The sequence below is a fragment of the Coturnix japonica genome, chromosome 24 (assembly GCF_054131305.1).
Source record: "Coturnix japonica strain WE chromosome 24, WE-NBRP24, whole genome shotgun sequence".
Taxonomy (NCBI): domain Eukaryota; kingdom Metazoa; phylum Chordata; class Aves; order Galliformes; family Phasianidae; genus Coturnix; species Coturnix japonica.
The window spans coordinates 9,189,193-9,204,708 of NC_140686.1; the positions used below are offsets into that span (position 1 = coordinate 9,189,193).

A 15,516-nucleotide genomic window follows, 5' to 3' on the forward strand; every position below is an offset into this window, starting at 1 on the left:
GCTGTTGGTGGTCGGCCCCAGTTTCTGAGTGCTCATCTGCTCCACCTTCGCCTATGGGTGACACTGTGCTGAGCTGAAGAAGCCACGGGAAGTGACAGCAGTAAGCGTGCATGCAGGTAGTAGTTTTTGCTGTACAAATGTCTGATTGGTTTCATGGTGTCCACTGCAGAACAGTTTCAACTGAAAGCTGATGACCTAAGGAACTAGAGCAAGTGCACTAATAGGTATGCAGAGAAGGTAGCACTGACAGGCAGCAAGCACAGGGGCCAGTGATGAAGCAGTTGAATGCTTCTCCAGTGACTCTGGAGTTTATGGTGTGAAACGGCCTTTGAAGCCAAGGGAGCTCTGCTATTTGTTGGAACAGCATCAGGGTCTCAGCTTTGGCTTTGGAGGCTGATAGGGACTGTGGGTGTACACGGTGTGAGCTCTGGGAAGGCACACGTACTGCAGGTAGGGCAGCTTCTCCATGATGCACATCCCAGGGTGCAGAGCAGGAGGGCTGCGCTACGTTCTCTGCTTATGGTCCTCCAGCCTTCGTCTGGCATGTTCTCTTGTTCCTGTTGGAGGGTGAGGAAGAGGTTATGCTCTGCCCTCTACCTACCATGGCTGAGGCAATGTAGCCTGTGAGAAAGGTTAATTTGAACACTATCATTCTTTTCCCATGCCGCGATAGAAATGCTTTTTAAAGCTCAAATGCTTATTTTTAGGATTGACAATACGCAGCTCTCTGTATTGGCCCACAGGAAAGTAAAAATAGACGGAGGGGGATTGTGCAGATGTATGTGAATAATTCTTGGCATAAACCTGTGATATATTCCTCAAACTCTCGTCTTAAGGCATTTCTCTTTCTCTTTTTCCCCCCCTTTCATTTCCAGTTACACATTTTGCTGCACTAAATCTTTTCAAATGAGATCATTCTCAAACATTGCCATTTGCAAATAGTTTCCTTGGTGTCGGGCTTTCTGGTTTTTTTTGGTTGTTTTTTTTTTTTGTTTTAAGCTTCTTAAGTGTCATAAATATTATTTCTATGGGTGAACATCAGATGGGCTGCTGGAATTAATGATGTCAGCGTGCTCTGCCATTTGCTGCTGTTGTGCTGTCTTTCCTTGTGGGTTCTGCATTGGAAGAATGCATTCCTCTTGGCCTTGCTTAGGTGTCTTTACGTTTGTATACACAGGTTTCCTAGCTGGGGCTCAGCATGGTTTGAAGGCAGCCAGGAAGGATCTTTAATGGCTCTCCTGGAAGATGTTCAGCAGCCACTCCCACTGAGTGCATTGAACGCTTACACAAAGCTCCAGCAGCAATCTGCAGTGAAGTATAAGGTAAGGGGTGATCACTGGAGTACTGCACACATGTGTTAAGGACACCTTTGGAAGCTGAGATTAAAACTTGTACATGTATCTTTTTGCTATACAAGAAAAATATCTAAGTCCTAAACTTTCAGACACCCTCGGTTTTTTTTTCTGTATTGCTTGGGGCTGCAGCACATACATAAGTCCTGATAGCACAGACATTACTTCATGTAGTCCCTTTTCCCCATTAGTTCAGGCAGTCCCTTTTCCTCAGAGTGAAAGAATTCTACCTTATGCTCAAAAGGGGAATAGTTAAAAGGAAATACTTTGAACTCCATCAAAGCTGGCCCTGGGAGCCTCTCAGGGAACCTCTCCTCTCCCATGCATACAGCTGAGAGCAGGCAACCTAGAGGGTACTTCAGAGAGAGACTGTCCATAGGACAGCATTAGCACTGCAATGGAGATGTGTAAACTCAGAGCTCTGGATGTGAGGACTCATCACCAGGTTATGGGGATCCTTGTCACCCACCTGCTGCTGTGGTGTAATGCAAGGACTCAGTGTTTCCCTGACAAGGGCAGTTCAGAATGTTTTTGCTGAACCTCCCTTTGGTTTCTTTCCCCTGGCTCCAGCCCCAGCCTTAGAGCTGCCCCAGCTCTTGTGGTGCTTGTGGTTCTGCTACAGTGCATCCTGAAAGCAGGTGCTTGTGTAACAAAGCAGGCAGGTCTCCTGCCCTCCACACCGCTTGCCTGGCTGCTGCTGTTCATTTTGCAAAGGGTGTGAATGGTCTCCATCTCCCATAAAAGTGAATGTAATTCAGGGTGTGTGGAAAGTGAAAGTACCGGAAAAACAGGCTGTTTTGTTACTGCCTTTCCTGATTCTGACTAGAACAAACTCGTTAGGGGTGTTCCTCATCTGCTTGAGCTTCAGGTGAAGAAGTGCTGTTCATTCTCACTTCATACACAGGCTAGTGAAGGGAAGTGTCTTATTCTGCAAATGGCAGAGGAGAAAATATTCTCTTTATGTTTTTTATATTAGAGCTTGAAAACAGTTTGCATCACCAGTGCTCAAACCAGTGGTGGATCGCTCATTTCTTATACGTAGTCGCTTCATCTCACTTCACCTCATCACATACAAGCACTTACTTTTGCTTCAGTTTCCCAGAGTCCTTATTTCATTGAACAAAATTAATAGTGATCTTTCAACTTCCCGTAGTTTCTGGTGCTGCCCCAAAACGTTCTGGTTATTGTGCTTCTCCTTTGGAAAATGCCATGTCTATAGACTGCTGTGCAGACTCCTATACACAGGGTACCACCTGCTGTAGGATAGAAAATCCAGCAGCACGATAGCAAAGGCTGCTGCTCCCCCTTTCCTCATCCAGCTGGTACCTGGGAGGAGCAGCTCTGGGTGCTCTTGTTTCTCTGGTTATATCACCAAACTTGTTAGTTTTCCTCTGAGCTGCTTCATCTGTGTATGGAGGTGAACACTTTGACATGCAACTTAATGCTGTGTAACATAACCCTTGTCTGTGTTAAAGGACAGCACTTGCTTTGTTCTGCAGTACTTGGGTGTCCATGGGTAAATGGGTAAATGACCGCAGACTGGAAAGCTTGGGCTGAGCTGTCTTAACAGAAGGAGCTGTTTATCATTGCCTTTCCCAGCTATACTAGTTGTTCCATAACCCATAACAGATCTTATCATCATTTTGCTTCATTATCTGTTTACTTCTGTAAAAGACTTTGGGGAAGAAGAATTAGGAGCTCTATGTACAATTTTACATATGCCTAAATATCTCAGCAAGATAGTTGTGGATGTTGGAGCAACACAAAGTGCCCAAAGCTGACCAAACGTTCCCTGTGCTTTCCTTGCAGTGTTTTGCTTGGTTAATCAGGACGTTTCTCAGTTAGGCATAAAATGAAAGTAAATGATGAGAACAAAGATGTGCTGAGCTACTTGACAAGACTTGAGTGCAGGGTACAGGATCTGTGGGTGTTTGGCATCGCCCCAGCACTGCAGATATTTTAGCTCTTGGTTATTTTTGATTCGGCTCAAATATGGTTTACCTTAAAAAAAAAAAAACAAAACCAACAAACAAAAAATAATAACTGCAAAGTATCTGTTGTTATACAACAAAGATTCATAATGGAAGACATTGCTTGGCAAAGATATAGGCATGAGCTGAGGAGTTCAAGTGCTGCTCTGAACTATCCAGGCTCCAGCCTGTCGTGGAGCACTTGGGGAACAGCTGGTTTGTTCTGTCAGATCACCGTCTTGGAGAGCAGAAAAGCATAGAGAGGCTTTAGAGAGGCACAAGCCACGTGGCCACCTGCCATTGCTTCTGGTCAGGTCTAAGCCTTTGTAGTTTAGGAAGCAACTAGGGTGGGATGCTGGGGAAAGCAGTATTGTTCCCAAATGGAATGGGAGTCCTTCATAGGGATGAACCAGCAGAGCCAGTGAAGAGCCCCTAAACTTCAGGCTAAAGTGGTGGAGGGGCCTACAGGTGATGAGCCCTTCTCATCCTGCCCCTCCCTTCATGGATAGCTTGGAGGTATTGCTGGGCTCCTTTGCCATGAGCATGCATGGAGGGTATCCAGTGGCAGCAGGAGCAATCTGTAGCTCTCCACAGTTGCCTCGTTAAGTATAAGTCCATTATCAACTTTTGTTCCTCAGTGTATGTCTAGCCTGCAGATAGCACCTCTGGAATAGGAGGAGGAAATGACTTTCTTATGTGTGGGCTTCTGTTAACTGTCAGTGCAAAAGACCAGTATATGAGACAGAAGCAAGGCCTGCAATGGCAACTGGGATCAACTGTGAAGTAAGGAAAGTGTTAAAAAGGAACTGCAGATCAAAGTGTCGTTTTTCACTTTGTAAATTCACCTCAAGTACCTCTACAGTGTCATTAGTCCTGAAGATCTGGATTCCTGTGCTGCCACAGAGTGCTAATATTGTTAGCAGAGGGATCTATCATTGAACTGCAGCCACCTCCAGGGTGTAAAACAACACCAGCCCAGTGGCACACAGGAGTGGCTCATAGCAGTGTCAGAAAGAAGGTTCAGGAGAATAACAGAGCAGTTGGGAAGGTTGTATCAACAAAACATGGGGTAATAGGCTCAGCAAGATACATTTGGGCATTTCCTTGCCTTTAAGATACACAATTCTGAGGGGAAAAAATGCCATTCAGTGTTATTAATAAGAAGCAGAGCCTCCATTTTTATTTCCCCTTCTGGCTTAATGCTCCCACAGGAGGCTGACATTCCTATGGAAGCAGTGTAAGGATTGTGCCAGGCCTGGCAGATCCTCTGACCCATCATCTTGCTTGGGAAGCTGTCGTGAGAAAGGCAGCAATGATTACAGGAGACACTGAATAGGAAGAGAGAAAATGATGATCATTTTCCTGACATGAGAGACCCACACCCCCTTTCATAATAAGAAAATCCTTTGAGTGTAGCCCACACATGTTTCAGAGGCGGCTGCTTTAGTGATCATCGCAAGCCAAAATGTTCTGTCAGTACACACCTACTTCCCAAAACCAGTTGGGTTCATTAAGAGAAGGTTGCATTGTGGTTCATGTGCCTTTCGGAATAAATGGAATAAACAACAATCTTGACTCCCCTGGGATAAAAAAGGGCGCAGATTCTGCCAGCTGGTTTGTAATATGAGTGTGCTTTGCACGGTGTATTTTCACAGCTGCCTTATCAGTTTCCTGAAATGAATCAGGGTGGAGCAAACAGTTTAGGAATGTCATGAAAGAAGGATTTGGAGCGTTGCTGCAGTTCGTGATAATAAGGCCCTCTTGGGATAGCGTTTCAGAGTCAGGAGGTATCCTACTGGGGATGGGAATGAGGCTTTTACAATGTTATTGCAAACAAATTCATCAGCTGTTGTGTCTGCCCTGGGTTGGAGACACGCTCTTCACTCTTTGTGACAGCCCGACTTGACGCCGCTACTGGACAGGAGGCACTTCCAGGCCTCTCGCTGTGAGATGCTGTTTTGCCAAATGTGGCGGTTTCTGCTGTTGTAATTCATCTTTGTGGGAGCTGAGGGATCTCAGAAGTTTGCAGAGCTGAATGTTTCCTATTGCTGAGGCATCAGCTCCACCTAAACCACCTGCTGAGGGTCAGCCTTCTGCACATCGAGGGCTGCTGGGACCAGTGGGGCTGATATGGTGTAGGAGAAGCAGAGAGGCAGAGGAGGAAGCATTCACTATGTTAGATCTGGGAAGAGTTACTGTGTTGTTTCTCCTTCACAAAATAACCACTCAGAGCAATGCTCACATGCAGTACTTTGGATTTTGGGGTAGGCGAGCGATTAAGAAATCTATCTTGATTGATTGTATGGGTTGAATGGGAGACGTGACGTGCTGGAGAAGAATCTGACTTGTTCTATTAATGCTGGGATGGGCTAATGGAGTGTATGGGACTCTTGTTGGTTAAACACCCTTTTTTCCATCACCACTGAGTTACAGTGTATTTAACAGAAACAAATAGAGTGAACCAAAGCTTTCTCCTTTCCTAAGAATGACTTTGACTAGAGCTTTACTCTTTACAATACAGCACGTGAGCTCCATTTATCAAACCGCCGACAGTTCTGCTTTAAATAAATAGCCTTATTATTTTGTTGGCTTGCAAAATATTATTGCTGCTTTAGAACCAGTTTTATTCCAAGGTCTGATGGTGAAGGAGTGCTGTCCCACAGCTGTGGGCTGCAAAGGGTGGCAGCGCCCTATATGAGGTTTTACAGTGCTCAAATCAGGCTCAAATGTACCTATTTTATGACAAAAACTTATTGTCTCTATGGATAGGGTATCCCGCTGTTGACATAAAGCCTATTTCAATGTTTAACCATCCGTGCCATTATAAAATTACTCCTTATTTCCAATCAGAATCATCATTGCTACATTTTGTTCCTGGTACTTCTCGTCCTGTTCATGTCAGCGATGGAGAACAAATAATTCCTTGCCTTTCCTGTTGATCCTAGACGTGCATGAAGGTTGTTGTCTCCTTCCCTTTTGTTTTAGCACACCAAATTGCTCCTTTCAGTGGAGAAGAGAATAGGAATAAGTGGGACGTGCAGAAAATAGCACCATAATTGGTCGTCTTTTCCCTGGGCAGTACTTATTAGCAGAAGTGTTTTCTTAAAACCGACTGGGCTAATTAGAACCACAAGACTAATTTTGGGGTGTGCAGCCCCTACAGCAGCAATCTCTGTCTGAACTATGTGGAAGTGGGTTTATAAAATAGAAAGCTTCTCAATGTTTTCTGGCTGTTCTCATTGGTCAGCCAATTGATGTCATGTCTGTGCATACAGACCATCACAACAAAAACCAGTCCGTGCTGAACAGCCTTCCAGAATGCTGGGCCAGAAATACAAAGGATGGGGATGTGGGAGGTTCCAACACACAAACTGGAAGTGGAGCTGCACTCAGAGTATGGTGGCCACAGAGGGTATCCCATAACCTGTAGCAAAACTGCAGACAGTTGCATGATGCTGCTCCAACCACAAATGAACGTTCACTTGATTGCCACCAGCAGTCCTTAACTCTTAAGGATGGAGTTAAGTTGGTTGCAGTGTGACTCGAGTAGGGAAAAGCCAGAAGCTGCTGTTGTGTTTGGGCACACAAATACCAGTACCTTCTGTCTGTAGAGAACTCATCAACTCTGTAAGGTAACACATAGGAAGGTGTGATCGTGACCTTTCTTTACATGATTGCTATTTGTACTCTGATAGCTGTACCCCAGTGTGCCAGAGCTGCATTGCTTCACTCAAGATGTTATCTTGATCACATGCAATCATTAAAGCTCCCCCAGTGCCTCTCAAGTGGAAAATGTTGAGCTTGGCATTGTTGCCGAATTATGATCTGCATAAATACATCCTCTCTTCCAAACTTGCAGTTAGGATTTGCCATACACTATTATTCTTTTGCTAATGGGTGTTTGCTGTTAAACAGAATCCCCGAGGTTCCCCTTTGCAGTTGGTTCTGCATTGCCTGCCCATCGTAAGCAATGTTTATTTTCCTATGGCCAAGCTGAACAGCATCCATCTGGAAGTTTATCTGCTGGTATCTGAGCTAAGAGACTGAGTGTTTTAATACCTTACCGTAGGTATTCCGGCTCTTTAAGAGATGAGATCTTGTTTATTACAGCCGTTTTATTTCTCTTTGCTGTTGTATAAACTTGATGGCAGTTTGCTGCAAAGACAACACAAAACATAAGGAGTCGATTGAGGTTCGATGTCCTTCCTTTTAGTCCCATTTCACCAGGAGGATATCTGAATCAGTGCTTGTCAAGCTGAAGGGCCAAAGGTGGTAAGGTGTGGATGTGATCAATGGGGAACTTGGACCAGATTTCTGGAGCAAAATCCAGAATGGTGACCCTGAAAACTCCCCCCATCCCTGAGTCCATCCTTGAAGCCTTAAGTGCTATGAGTATTTTGTGTTGATATTCTTCAAATACCTGCTGTTGTGCCTCTGCAGTCCTGCAGGTCTGGGCGGGTTGGTGCTGTATATAAAGTCTGAACGGCCGGGATGCAGGAACCAAGCGTGCCTGTGTGTCCCAAAGGCATATTCAGAACAAACTTTGTGTGTTCCAATGGAATCTGGCTCCTTGCAAAACGCACAGGAGGCTGTTGGGGTGGCAAGCAAAAGGATGCTTTCTTTTCAGTCCGCAAGGCTTTCAAACCCAAGCACTGACTTGGATTTCCTACTTGGAGCACCCAGCTGAGATTAATGCACTGTACAGAGCTTGTGCACACAGCATTGTAATCACATCTGCTTCAAGAGGTCCTACAGCCAGAAACACTGCAGAATGCCATAAGACCTGCGGGAATTATTCTATGTGCATCTACTTTTGGCTATTGTTGGAATGGACAGTGCAGAAAACGGACCTTGTGACTGCTCTTAAATGCTTCAAGCTGCCCAGCACCACTCAGTATTGCTCTCACATGGCTGCTGTGTTCCTGTTCGGAGCTGCCCTCCTGCCATTGACTCCTTCAGCTCTTCATTGCCTTCTTCAGCTCCTTCAGCTATGGGAGCATCGCATCTTGTTGTCCACAAACCTACGGCTTCGGCTCTGTTTCCTTCGTAACGATACGGCGACATATAAAGCAGCTGACATCAGTTCTGAGAATACTCTCTCGTAGGTGGAACTATTATCTTCACGGCGCTGCGAGGCAGAGATTTGCTTCGCTAAGAAGGAAAACACGGGACTTATCCTGACGTCTTAATTCACCCCTAGTGTATAAAGAGGCCAAAGGGGTCAGCAATTAGAGACAGCACTTGGAGCAGCCAAGGAGATGGGAGGATGCAGGTGTCTGCTTCTGGAAGGTTCTATGGAAGGTTCTATGTTGCTGGTTGACCCCTTCATCCATTGGGCTGTTCGCTGGACGCCATGCTGGACACAGCCTCCCACAGTGCTGAGGGAAGGGCGGTGAGAAGAGGCATCGTCCAGCCTAGCGAGCATAGAGACTGCAATTAACTTAATTAAAGCCTACAGCGGCTGAAAAACATACTTACTGTTGAATAAGGCCGAAATAGCACCGAGATGCGGCCTGAACGCCTCAACCCCGCGCTGACTGACGCCTCCTCCGCGCCGCTCCCGCCTTCCCGCCCTCACTGCGGGCGGGACGCGCGACCCCAGGCAGCGCTAAGCCACGCCCACTCGCTTCATTAGCCACGCCCACTCGCCGGTGTATGAAACGGGGCACGCTTTGCATAGCCACGCCCCCTTCATGAATATTCATCCGCCTCACCTCCGCGCGCATCGCAGGGACGAAAGGAGGGAAGGATCTCGGGGGCGCGCCCGCCGTTCCCTTCCCCCTCCGCCCGGGGGGCGCGCGCGGCCCCGCCCGCTTTTTCCCTGCGCCCTCCGCGCGCGCGCGCCCGCGAGGCGGCGGCGGCGCGCATCGAAAGGACGGAGTGAGCGCGCAGTGGGTGCGGAGCCACCGCCGCTCTACGGGAGCAGCCGCAGAGCCGACCCCCCCCCCCCACATTAACCAACCTCTACGCCGCCCCTCCCCGTCGGGTGCGTGTGCGGAAGGGCAGGCGGCAGGTATGGGGGTGTGTTGTCGTGGGGGGGGGGTGTATGTCGGTATGTCGGCGATATGTCATGGGGGAACGCGGTGTTGAGGGGGGGGGGGTCCGCAGCCTCTGGTTGTGCGGGGGGGGGGGTGGAATCGGTGCGGGGAAGCGGAGCCCGCAGCGCCGCCACTGTCTGGGAGTGGGGAGGGGGCGCGGCGAGGGGGAGAGGGGATAAGGGAGGGGAATAGGGGATAAGGGAGGGGAATGGTCACAGGGGGGTCGGCAGCGCCGCTTCGATGCTCCTGGTGGGGGGGTGTCGGATATGGGGTGGGGGGCGCTGCCCGGATGGGGGGGGACGGGCGATGTGGGGCGGTGGGCGCCGCCTCTCTGCTCCATCTCGGAGCGGAACTCGGAGCGTGTCCGTCCGTATTTGATTGAGTTTAAATAGTAAATCCCCATAAAGGTGCAGCGATCCGATCCTTTCCGTGCTCCGGAGCCTCTCGGAGAACGGGTGGGAGCTGTGTTGGGATGGACGGGTGGTTGTAACGCCGTCAACCCGGGGCGGTGTGGGTCGGTGCGGGTCCGATCTCACGGCGATGCTAGGAATGAATTCGTGCTGCTCTGTAGCGGTTCCCATCTTGCTTTCATCTCCTCATTCTTCCATTGCTTTGGCCCCGATGCAAGGTTTGAGTGTCTTGTTTTATAGCTGGAATGAATGTGTTAAAAAATGTGTTTTTTAAGCTACCTGATGGTCACCCTCTTTCCATTCAGCCCTCAGAATGCGAGTCTGCATAGAACACAGCCTTTAGAATGGAGAAACCCTCAAATATAACCTGGTTAGATCTCATGGCAGTTGTTTTTTACTGCAGCAGTGCATGCAGGCACACCCACCTTCCAGCCCTGCGGTCCCCGTGGCTGCATGGCAGTGTATGGAGGTGCCTTTGGACCAGATGTGCATCCCTAAGCACAGCTGCATGCAGCGGGTCCTGCAGGTTGTGTTTCCCATCTGGTTTTGCAGCAGAACCCTTTACCTGGGAGGTATCCTGGTTTGTTTGCAGCAGGTTCGAGTGTTGCTAGTATGGAATCTTAGTCTGCCGTTCATTTCAGGGTGTTGTTATGGCAGTAATAGGAGGCTGTGGATGCCCCATCCCTGCAGGCATTCAAGGCCAGGCTGGATGTGGCTCTGGGCAGCCTGGGCTGCTGGTTGGTGACCCTGCACATAGCAGGGGGTTGGAACTGGATGAGCACTGTGGGGCTTCTCTACCCTTTATGCAAGTTTTTCTTCCTCTATAGCTGGTCCTGTGTGAGCTCTGCTGGGGGGGTGTGGGAGATGTGAGCTCAGCTGGTGCTCGGTTCAGTGCTGTGCCCATGAGATGTGGGTATCCAGGGCTTGGGTGTCTCCAGGAGCAGCACTTCAAGGTGTGCACAGGTCCATCCATTCATTGTAACTCTTGCAGTCAGCTTCATTGCTCCTTCCAGGTGACGTCTTGCGCCTTGTGCCCAGCGTGGTTAATACGTTGCTATGGACATTGGTGAGCACTGTGCGCATCCGTGGAGCGAGCAGAAGCAATTGGAGCCGTGCAGGAGCAGGGAGCTGTGTGCTCATCGCCTCACCGTGAGCAGACCAACCTACTGGTGGTCCTGAGTGCCATGGAATCATACAATCAGAATGACCTGGGTTGAAAAGGCCCAGAGTGCTCATCCAGTTCCAACCCCTTGCTATGTGCAGGGTCACCAACCAGCAGCCCAGGCTGCCCAGAGCCACATCCAGCCTGGCATTGAATGCCTGCAGGGATGGGGCATCCACAGCCTCCTTGGGCAACCTGTTCCAGTGTGTCATCACCCTCTGGGTGAAAAACATCCTCCTAAGATCCAAGCTAAACCTCCTGCCCAGCTCTGCACAGCACAGAGGGCTGCAGTGTGGGGCAGCCTGCCTTGGCCTTCCATGGGGGGGTATCTGTAGTGACAATACAACGCGGCTCTGCTACAGGAGCTGCAGTGCTCCACATCATCAGGAAGGAAATCTCCTGTGTTCTTTTGGGCAGCACTCACTGCTTGTCTTCCTGATAGGCGTCGAATGATTTATTTATACTGCTGCGGTGTGAGAAACTCCACCTTGAAAGCTTCTCTTTCAAAAAGCATCGGTAATTATAGAGTGCTGCTTTCATGTTTGACTCAGGTTTATTTTCATGCCACGCTGCCTGTCTGCTGCAGGAATCATTGCTTTAAAACACATGGAGCAGTTGGTTTGGTGTGTGCTGTGCATGGAGAGCCACGAATCACATGTGTTGACGTTGCCCATGTTTGTTATCTGTGTGTCTGCACTATGATGCGACTGCAGGGTATCCTGGAGGTGGATGGAGGCTCCATGGAAGGAAGGAGCTGCTTTATTTCTCCCTTATGAGAGGTCTATCAGATCCATGGCATGGAGTTGTTGCAGCAATGGGGTTGGCTTGTGGTTAACACAAATGGAGCACTTGGTGCACGTCCCAGCCTTCAGATCCTTGTGTGTGTGAATAACCCTCTTTCTGCCCCACAACCACTTCCATTCACGCTGCTCCCATCCACATGAGTTACCAAAGAGTCATCTGATGAGCTCTCTTGACCCGCAGCCAGGCAGAGCAAGCGCAGAGCTCTGCTTGTTCCTGGGCTGACACACACGGGTGTGCAAACAGCAGATGTGTGCCTTCCTATATCTGCAGCTCAGAGGGGCAGTGGTGTGTCTGCCTTCATCCAGGCTCGGGGTATGGAAGCTGCTATTTGTTCAGAGCCTCTCACCCAAGCTGGTGTTCTGTAGCATGGAGTTGGAAGGGTTACGCTGATGGAAGAAAGTCTGCTGGGCAGGGTGAGCTCTTGTTTGCAATAGCAGCCACATTGAGAGTGTGTTAGTAATTACTGAGGTGGGAGAAGAGGTGGCTGATCCGTGTCTGTGCAGCAGAGGACCTTCCTATTTGCTTGCTTTATTTCTCCCTTTGTGCTGCACAGGGACTTGGTTTATTGGAGGTTTGTTAGGGTAGTATGGTTGGGTTGCAGTTGGCTTGGATGGTCTTAAAGGTCTTTTGCAACCTGGGCAATTCTATGATGCTGTGATTGTATGTTGAGGACGGGCTGGTAAAGCAGGGCTCCCCACAAGGTGGGTTTTCTGTCCTTGGATCATAGAGTGTGAAGCTGGAGGGGCCCGATGGTGTTGGGGTGGTTGGCTGTGGATGAGCCCTGTTCATGGGCTGCTTTGTTATGCCTGGCATCTTTCCTGGGCTGCTTCCCTCTGAGTTTGATCATCTATTTCATATGAAGCTGGGGGTCGGAAAAGCTGAGAGGTAACTGCAAGGAGAAGCAGATGTGAGTTGGGGTCTTCCTGGCTGTGTGTCAACACTCAGCTGCAGGTTATGTTAAAGGGTTCCCATACTTTTTGTAGTAATGGATGGTTCAAAGCTTCATCCCCATGCAGTGTGCAGCAAAGGAAACATCTGCCCTTGTCTTTGCCCTTATGCACCTCCTCTGGAGCACGTATCCCTTGTCCCCAGCTCCTGTTGTCTCCTGTGGGTTCTGCGTTGAGATGCTGTTTCTAACAGCTGCATGCTCATGATGTTCTAGATAGTGATCAGAAGAGGTCCAGGAGCTGAGTGGTGAGGGCACAGAGGTTCTTAATACTGAGGATGTCACTTGGGAAGTATATGCTTGTGGCCATGGGGGGGATGGCAGTGTGATGCTCAGGGCCTCTCAGTGCAGGACATAGGGTAAAAGGATGGAGCCCATAGGCTCCTCTGATAGCATGCAGGGCTCCAGGAGCACATCTGCAAAGGGGAGATGGTGGTCAGAGAGGGACAGCTTCCTCTCCCAGAGAGATGTTATGGCTCAGATCACTCTTTCCTGTTTCATTTTCTGTGCAGCCCCCAGCTCACATCCCACTGCTACACCCATTTACTGGAGCTGCTGGGGCCTTCCATCAGCACAGCCCATGGGTAGTTATGTGTTGGGGCATCCTCTGCCTTTGGGAGCAGGGATTTGATGCATCAGGCACTGAAGGAAGATTGTTCTGAAGGCTCAGGCCATAACGGAGCTGCGTGTACCCACCTGCGTTCCCTTCAGGCTGGTAATGTTATCTGTCTCTGGGTTTCTTTTCATGCCTCGCTGACAGCAGGCAGTGCTCCTACACCTCCTCAGCAGAGGTGGAGTGTTACCATCTGTCACCGTGTGGGCAGCAGTCATCCCAAAAAGTAATGGCAAGTGGGAGTTGTTGCCAGTTACAAGTTGTGATCACAAGCCAAATGGCGCACTTCTAAATTAATACGTTTCCAAAGGGAAAAGAGATGCAAGTGTTTATTTTTGCAGAGGTTTTTCAGTGGTGGGCACTCAACTGGGGTCTTGGCTTGGCCGTGTTTAGTGAGCATGAGGGACCACTGCCCTCAATGCAGTGGCATATGGGGTATGTGAGCCCATAAGGGCTGCGGATGGGGTTCTTATAAGGGTGTGAATGATGGAGTGGCTCCCATTGGCTTTGCCTGGTGGGAACTGAAGGATGTGGTGTTGTCCTTTGGCACAACCAGCCCTTAGCAGGGCTTTGCTGCTCCCCTTGGGGTATGAGGTGGGAAGGTACCCCGTGCTCAGTCTGGTTGGTTGGAAGGGTGTAAATCTCACATCCTTGAGCCACGTCTCCTATAAATGCTTATACAATCACTGATCAACAGGTAGAACGCACTTATAGTACTGACTATCAATCACCTAAACTAAGTTTTAATTAAAGAGAGCCCAGACAGAGGATGTCTCCTCATAGGAAGGTGGGAAGAGTTGGAACTAATAGTTCTTTTAATAATTACTTTTAAATGTGGAGTTAAACTAACAACAATAGGTGAAGATGATGTGGCACATCTCCTTGGTCCCCCTTTCCCTCCATCATGTTGGATCCTGACCGAGGGCTGCTATCGATTCAGCGTCACTGACAGCAGTGGAAGATGATGGCCTCTATTTGAAATAGAAGCATTTAGAGAATAACAAAAGGAATACCATGACAACCCAAGCCTTACAGATGATCCTTTCCGGGCATTTTCTGCACGTAAGATATGCTGTAGATGTACAATAAATCCTTGGATATTTGTATTTGGATACAAATAACCTTTGGAACAGGTTGCCCAAGGAGGCTGTGGATGCCCCATCCTTGCAGGCATTCAAGGCCAGGCTGGATGTGGCTCTGGGCAGCCTGGGCTGCTGGTTGGTGACCCTGCACATAGCAGGGGGTTGGAAATGGATGAGCACTGTGGTCCTTTTCAACTCAGGCCATTCTTGATCACATAGCACAGCAAAGGACTGTGGTTACCTCTGTGCAGAGCATCCATGGAGCTGAGCCATGGCACCACTGTGTGGCTGTGAGCTGCGTCACCGAAGCGTGGTAACGAATGCAACAGATGGATTAACTCAGTTTAGTGGGAAAGCTGTGCATAGGCAAGCATTGCTACTGCAATTTAAAAGGGAGAAGGCCGTGTCTGGCAAGGCCTGTAGCTGAGGCGTATCTCACCCATGTACCAGTAATGGGAGTTGATGCTGAGCCCAGAGAGCATCCCTGAGCAATCAGTATCTCATCGATGCCCATCTCAGGGGAGTGGAAAAATACCACGTATGGATGAATTGGAGTCAAAGATGGATGTAGATAAGGGCTCTCGCAGCTCGTTGTTGTTGTTGTTGTTGTTTGTTTTGGGAGCTGCCATCTGCACGGGGAGGTGTAGAAGTGCTGAGCTGACATTTCTGAGCTGAACAGCTGATGCGTCTGAGACGTCTTCCAGTGTGGGATCGAATGCTTGGATGTGAGCTCATCTGAAGGAATCCATTGCGGCGCAGGGAAAGGCTTCCTTTGAGTTGGCTTTGCTTATTTATTAGAAGAAAAGAGGTAATTAAGTCTCCTGTATGCAAAGTAAATGATCTGAAAACGGGAACGGCGGAGTTGAGAATATGCAAAGCTCTGTGGAAGGTGCAAGAAGAAAGCAGAGCAGCACCAAAGGCAATGAAACCGAGGCAGACAACCCGCTGTGAATGGCAGTTCTGTGTCTGCATGATGCACTCACACCGAGCATGGGAAATTCGGGGTGGATTGGAGGTTTCAGATCAACGCATTCAGTGGGAAGGTGAGCTCTGCATGGATCAGAGGGTGGGTGGAGCTGCAGAGAAGGCAAGGTGTGGGTTGTGCTTATGTGCAAAGAATGTACTGACTCCTATTTCTG

At 49.0% G+C, this 15,516-nt stretch overlaps 1 protein-coding gene across 19 annotated transcripts in view; it reads left to right on the forward strand.

The window, feature by feature from the left end:
• The window catches only part of TANC2 (tetratricopeptide repeat, ankyrin repeat and coiled-coil containing 2), a 141,458-nt gene that overhangs the window by 13,807 nt on the left and 112,135 nt on the right, over positions 1-15,516 (forward strand). For 10 of the 19 annotated variants that reach the window (XM_015885745.3, XM_085523797.1, XM_085523801.1 and 7 more), the window contains exon 2: positions 1,178-1,322. The exons of 2 other annotated variants lie outside the window; for them this stretch is intronic. The gene's annotated coding sequence lies outside the window, so the exon portion shown is untranslated. Of the gene's footprint in view, positions 1-1,177; positions 1,323-9,147; positions 9,336-15,516 lie in introns of those variants that run through there. 7 more of the 19 variants (XM_015885744.3, XM_015885746.3, XM_015885749.3 and 4 more) reach the window with 4 other exon arrangements.